The 7,564-nt window shown below is 40.1% G+C and overlaps 1 protein-coding gene across 7 annotated transcripts in view; it reads right to left on the reverse strand.

The window, feature by feature from the left end:
* Positions 1–7,564, reverse strand: part of LOC118424399 (ly6/PLAUR domain-containing protein 6-like) — a 46,009-nt gene that overhangs the window by 15,020 nt on the left and 23,425 nt on the right. Inside the window, exon 1 of one of the 7 annotated variants that reach the window (XM_035832952.1) lies at positions 4,993–5,174. The exons of the other annotated variants lie outside the window; for them this stretch is intronic. The gene's annotated coding sequence lies outside the window, so the exon portion shown is untranslated. Of the gene's footprint in view, positions 1–4,992; positions 5,175–7,564 lie in introns of those variants that run through there. 7 annotated transcript variants of the gene reach the window in all.

The raw sequence follows: 7,564 nt of genomic DNA on the forward strand, positions 1-7,564 counted from the left end.
CTTTTTGCTGATTGTGACATCGTGGTATGAAGTTAAATGATGGAATACAAACTAAATGATGGTTACAACCACAGGCTTAACTCATCAAGATTTTAGAGTGATCCAGGTGTACTCAACATTTCTAATAGTCTATGCCATCCCCAGTAAGTGCACATTCCTACTCTTGTTAAAAAGTGTAGGCATTCTTGTAACATACCCAAGATGTGGACACATGGCTTGCAACAACCTGACCAAAAGACTGCCTAAGAATAGCATGCATGGACATTTAACCCTGTATGACTCTCTAGTCAATAAGCAGCTGTTTGTTAACTATCAAACCTTTATACTTGATAAGTTGGTAAAAGATACATGTACTTAGTACCAAAGTTAGGTTCAGTACTCATTACATGTCATCTCCAGCGTTACAGTGTATTTAGGTCTACCAGCTTTACTTTGAAACAAATTTGGAAAATATAACAGAGAGGGCCTTTGATAGTGAAAAGTTTGGTTGAAAAGATCATGTCTGGTAGGATGAAACTGATCAACACTGTCCAATTATCCAGTCAAGGTGGTTTAGCTATAATCCCCAGAGGTATGAGACTCTAAGCTGGGACATGACCTCCGTTGACCTAAGGTAAAGTCTGCACCTTTTCAACTTTGATATATTTTCTCATAGATGAGAAAAAGTTATCAGTTTGACTTGCTGTTTGAAAATGCTGACACTCTATTTGCTGAGTCCATCCATATGATTCTACAGGAATTAATTTGCAAATCAGAATAAGCTCATAGTGTATTGCCAGGTTTCCAGGAAGTAGTGACTTTGCTTTGCCAAGGTTCTTCAGGATTCAAGTTGGATCAGTGCTGTCCTTGTGTAAGAATCAACCAATTTTAACGAGGTCTTCCAAGAAGGAATGACGTAAACTTACACAAAACCATGGCTCAACGACTAAATGTAGATGGGATCAGCATATATAGGGAGTGTCCTAGCCACGTATACCAGACTTATTTGTGAGGCTGGAGTCACAACTTGGCTATGTTGTATCCTGCTGGATTTGTGATGTCACAAAGCTGGGATTTAGCTGACTTTGCTCGAGAAAGGAATGACATCTCACTGTCAATGGGAGAATCATTAGACAAGAAGTAAATAGGAAATGGGACTTAATAGACCATTTCCACTTATGTTAGAAAGTCTATGTGAGATCTATTTACTTGTGTCTATAAGTACGCTAAACATTATTGGGCAAGAACAGACATTTAAAAAAAGTACAATTAATATTTTGCTTCATGATTTAGCTTTTTTAATTCTCAACCGTTGTGTTAGCTTGTAAGCATATACCTGTTCAGACCTTTATCTATAAATATCTATTAATGGCTCTATAATATGGTACAATTTTGATTCACTCAACAAAACACATGTCTCGGGTATGCCATGGACTGAAAAACATAGGTGTACTTAGTCGAGAGAACACTCTGTTTGGGCACTTTGATACACTTTCCCCTGTAGACCTTTTGCACTTAGTGTTCTTTTCCTTCAACTATCAGGTGAACCACAAAAGAAAATGTATCCCTTCCCTCAACAGTCAACACATTACCAGTGCATTTGTCTTGCTTGAGTTGCCAGTAAGAATTAGCATCACCAGCATATGTTTTACAGAAAAAGCAAACTTTAAAGAGCTCTATGTTCGGCTTTTAAAATTTCAAAAAAGAAAGCCATACCATACCATACCAAGTGTTAAAGAAGTCACTCATCTCAGTTCATGTTCTTGCAGCTTAGTGTATTTGACACCTCCCCAACAAAGGGCTTGGTGTTGGAGTAATTGAAGGGGAGGATTTGGGACATTGTTTACATTGTAATGGAGAAGAAAGGGAAAGGTAAACAGAGTTCACAGGTCCTCAGCACACAATAGCACAAAGCAAACAATGACTGGTGGCAGGAAGCCTGCCATGTTGCCACATGAGTTTGTATTGTAGGTAAATGCCCTTGTGTTTTGTCCTTGAAATTCTTTGGGATTGATTACAAGAAAGGCATAAAGATGAGTTTACAAATGACTTTTCCAGCTCACTGAGTTGAAAAATGAAAGTGAAAAATTCCTAACAGTCCATTCTATCATGTTTCTGTTGTATGTAATAAATTCAATAAACATATGATACCACCCTAGCCTGGAGCCCAGCCTTTTTAGCTTTTACCATTGGAAAAGGACCAAAGTTAAGAAGGCTGGACTCCAGACACTGCTAACATACGATCCTAATGATGAGATTCATTTTACTTCACATGACCATAATACCAATGAGCACTTCTTTCAACATCCACCAAAACTTGATGTTATCTGTTTATACAGACTTCAAACAGGAAAGTAATGGAGAACATATATCACCAAGACTTAACATTTTGTGTACATCTCACAAACAGTTGAAATAAACAAACTCTACTCAGGGGAAAAGGTGTCTATCTCTTATCCTAATCATCTCAATGACAGAGAGGATTCATTATTTCTTGCATTATTAACGTTACCTTACACCAGATCCTGACCAGCTCAGGGTAATGACAACTCTTATAAACTCCCAAAAATACTGTCCTTTCTAAGCAATTAGGCTAACCTTGCAATATAGTTACCTGGTATCCGCTGAGCCATATAATAGCTGGGGAGTCTCTTCTGTACTGAAAGGAAAGAAGAGACTCGGGAGCTGTATTACTAAAAGAGGGCTGGATACCAGGCTACAATATAGAGTGTTTTTCAGGCTTACAAAAAAAACATTTTATCTGATTGTACCATGCACATGACTGCCTTCCCAAAACTTCCCCAAACATCTGCTTGGAGATCACTACCTCCACACCCAACACTTACAACATCTCTGTTTGGAATATTTCAGTTTAACAGGTTAAAACTCCTTTGCCTAAAATGAACCCAGTATAAACCATATCTGTTTCAAGGGAGCAAGTTTAAACAGTCAAATGTATCAGTGTCAACATATGCTAAACCATTTACTGGCACAATTAGTTAGTTATTGAGAGTTATTGAGATTCTAACTTGCCCTTTGTATATAAATAGCAATTTTATATAACGTTACAGATATTCTGCCCATTTTCAGTTTAGACTCAAAAGACAATTTGGCAGAGGTATCCATATGACTGACATAAACTGTACTCAAAGCACTCACAACTGTTCTTGGCAAAGTTTAAAGAGAAGTTCTCAGCATAAACAACTGTGTTTGAAGTACCATATCTAAAACTACATTCTGGGATTTTGACAGATCTTTAAACAAAGATATTACAGTACTGTGCGACCACCTACACAGAGGCACATGCAAGGCCTGTGGAATTTTTACTGATGCCGAAAACAGTCCACTGCTGATTGTGTTTCTAGAATGTACCTTTTGTTAACTTTGATGGGCAAATAGGACCGAAATCTTTGAACGAAAGGGTTCTCTGATTCTCAAGGCTATACAGTTACGGCCTCACAGCCTTTAACACAGATCAAATAAACTCTGGGCTTACAATTCTACCACAGGAGTTTTTTGTTTGTTTTCGTTGCAAGGATAAATGAGGTATCCGAGCTCATTTTCTGCAAACGGTAACAAACTTTGACCAAATCAGTGAAAACAGACTGTCTTTCAGGATAAGGATGCTCCACCTTTTTTTTCCTCCGCTAAATTCAGGTTCTTAACTGCTTAACACATGGTGTGCTTTTCCTGATGCAAAGGACCATTACCTAACTTATTCTAAACCTCCTTGTCTATCTATCATATCTGGTAGTCACTACTTCTGGTGATTATTTTGTAATTTCGTTCTTTTTTCTGTTTTCTAAACAGGAAGAAGACAAGGTTCAAGAGATCATCATCTCCTCATCTTCAAAGTCATCACCATGATTCCCTAATGGCACGGGAATTTGTCAAAAACAACAGAACTTTAGGGCTATTGATCATTAGCACTTGGGTAGAAATAACAGAACGGTTGGGAGGAGATAATGCTAGATGATTCTACACTGTCACGCCACGTTGGTGAGTGCATTACCATGGCATGACCCTGTAGTTTCGAATGCCAAACAATACCGTATAATATCCAGCCCAGTTAAAGCTTCTCCCATCTATCTAACTGTGAACAGATATAGATTTTGCACAAGAGGTCAAACCACTTTAGCTCCCAAAAATTCCAACCATTCCACTCCACAACCCCTGTCCAGACAAAGGGGAACCATCTGAGGAGGATGCTGTCATCCTGAAGGTACTAAAGGCTTGTGTTTGCCTCCTCCTTTTAATCTAATTACTACCAATTATCAGCCACTTGTCCCAAAGTGTGCCCCCACTTAGGATGAGATTGATGGACTCTGGGGATTCGATAGGGGTTTGTGAGTGACAGGACAAGTGTCTCTCCTGTTGCCACCACTCCTGTACAAACCACTCCCCAGACCCCATGCAGTGTCTCAGCATCTGTGAGATTCATGCCCTGCCTTTTCAGGCTTTTGTGACTTATGGATGGTCTCAAATCCTACATATTAATAGAAAGAATGGACTAAATACAACTGGGAGGAGACATTTGCGTCATAGTTTGAGGATGAGAGAGCAGAACCCCACTGGTTCATCCGCTGGGTGTGATTCTATGTGTTGCCTATTTTGTAGGAGACCTGCTGTGTAGACAACACAGTAGCACTATGCTACTGTACTGTGCATATAAGGCTTACATCCAGACATGTCTGACAATTCCTCCTTACTGTTGAAGAAGTGCACATTTAACTTCCTAGTCCCACAATCACATACAAATACATGTAACGGTAATACATGTACTCTGAACTTACTCAAGTCATTCTTCTAGACACTCACATAACCATCATTTCAGCATTTTAAATTAAAAATCATTAACAGGTGCACAAACCTTGAGAAATATTTTGGAAGAGTTTGCCTAGTTTCCAATATAGCTAACTGCTTACTCGTAGATTAACGTTACACGTCGTAATGCAATACAGAACAGGAGCTATATAGAAACTGGCACTACACCATGTTACACCAAGGACTGACCTGTCTGTGAACTCACCCCCATAGAGAAGTCATGGACACTGAATATAGGTGGACGTCTGATATGAAAACTCTGCTATAGCCGAGCGAAAAGGTCCGAATGGATGCTACAGTTTTGATTTGGTCACCAGAGTTGGGCTAACAGTGCCGAGTGCGTGCTGAAATTTTAATCCCTCCTTGTTGTTGCGGGGAGAGTCACTTGAGTCATGTGGTCTGCTAGCGGCACGTCTGTCTTTGATGAGAGGGGAGGAGGTACCATTTTTGTCTGTGTTTGTTGACTTGTCATCAGCGTATTGGACAGCTTTCAAAACATCCACTTTTTTGGCTCTAAAGTGCTCTACCAACCACCAATACCCAATCAGTCATTGCTGACACATTTTTAAACAGTAAAATTTCAAGAACATGGTATATAAAAATGAAAGCGTATTTAATGTCTCTGAAGCCCGCCGCTCGATTGAATCAGACGGTCATCATACCAAAAACATCAAGAAAACGTCATGGACGGCTATTTTGATTGATAAATCATCGGCCGTTTTGTCATAAAATGCAACATGTCACATGAATGTTTGTCACACTAACTGTCTGGTTGCAACCATAGGAAGATTTGTTCACTTCTAAGAAGTGAACAAACGTCTATTAATGGAGTGAAATTTTACCACTACCCGTGGTAACGTTACATATGTTGACCTTTGCATTTCGCCTAATTTCTGCCTAATTTCCAAAATTTCAAACATATTTTGGATGGAAGCGTGTCAAAGAAATATGAGAGCAGTCATAGCCTAGCCTGGATACATGACCCCAGTCCGATCTCAAAAATATATATTTTTGAGATCGGGCTGGGACTCTCGTATCCAGGCTAGTCATTGCCTGCCCATGATGCCAGACAGTTTCCAGACCAGGGCCTACACAGACAAGCTCCTTGGTCCCAGAGCCAACATGCCCCCGCGGACATTTCACCACAGGCCCCTGGGGCAGTCAGAAAACGTTCAAGATCTTTTCTTCCAACATCGATCTTCCCAGGATTCTACCAACAAATGGATGACATTTTCTGCTCCGTGGTGACCACATTACTCGTTGCCGGTGGGGTTCCCAGTCCCGTCAACACCGTGGATGAGTCCTGGATGACTTGGAAGTAGAACCAGACCGTGTTTTCTTGCTCTTTTTCAGGTCAACAGTGATTTGAAACTATGCCAGCATTCCCATTTGAAACCATGCCAGCAAACCTCCAAGTAGTTGCATGGCTCTTTACTAGCCTTTTGCATGTACGTTTGTCTATTTTGAACAACGGAGAAAGCCACACACCACTAGATCTAGAGTTAAGAAGTAGTCACTGATTGATGAAAATTTTATTAACTGTGTACATACGTGACTGATGAATCTCTTCAACGGTAGTATCTTTTAAAATACCACAATAGAACTTGATAAACATGTCTTTTTAAGACATAACTATTTATAGGTCTTATAGCTGCTAGTTATAGCTGCTACGAGAAAACAGACATTGCAGTATTCTAAAATCAGTCGGTCTGCGACAAAAAGTCGGCAAGTTATAGAAGGCAAGGCCGCTAGTGGAGGTACAATTTCAGTAGTGGCTATATAATCATCTCTTCTCCTCAACAACCGACTGATGAGAAAACAAGAACAACCGGGATACGCACGTTCAAAGACCACGTGTATCAAATTGCAAACTTGCCGCTTTTCCAAACAACCCATCACACAGTACATCACTTATAAACTGTGGTTTGGACGGAAATCTTGAGTGATTTCCGTGGTTTAGTGTTGAGAAAATGTGTTGAGGTGAGAGATGACTGGTGTGTAGTTTTGGGCAGAGAGACGAAAAGTGGTGATGATGTTTCTTCTTTGGACAATACAAAGGGAATTGAAAAACAGCGGGTGTTCAGGAGTGGACAAAACTGATGGTGGTAAGGCGATACGCCTGAACCTGTGTCTCTCCGGTCACTCAAAGAATTCGGTAAAGGACGCCGAATGATTCAAGAAAGTTGATGATTTTACCTGCTGGAAGTCGAGAAACAGGATCCTGTTTATATGTGTAATTTAACTCGTTATGACTAGAAATAGAATGCATTTTCGGAATAAGGAACACCAGAAAAAGTGCAATTTTAGTAAAATTGTCCTGTACGTAGGTACCGACCATATTGCCACTTTTGTTACTTTTAAAATGTATTCTACTGCAAGAAATGTCTGTATAGCTTTAGCCAGTGCTTAGATATGGAGATTTTATTGTTCCGATAATCGTATCATACTGATTTCTGGATTGTTTCATTATATTAAGCTGAATACAGTATATGACATTATTACCATTGATATTTCGAAAAGAAGAAAAAAACACGTGTCAGCATTTTTTCATGAAGTGGTCAGTGGCCGAAATCCTGTGTCCACGTGTTTGCCATTCCGTCATGTGGTATGACTTACAAAGCTGCCGCCAGCCAGCTGACCCGAACCGCAGGCCGTGTCCAAGGGCGACCAAAGTGCACGACACCAGCCGCCCTGCAAGGTCACTCCGCAAAATCACTTCAAAAACTCCACATTCCCCTTCCCCATGTCCCCTACTCTCCCA

This window comes from Branchiostoma floridae, chromosome 10, assembly GCF_000003815.2.
Source record: "Branchiostoma floridae strain S238N-H82 chromosome 10, Bfl_VNyyK, whole genome shotgun sequence".
NCBI lineage: Eukaryota > Metazoa > Chordata > Leptocardii > Amphioxiformes > Branchiostomatidae > Branchiostoma > Branchiostoma floridae.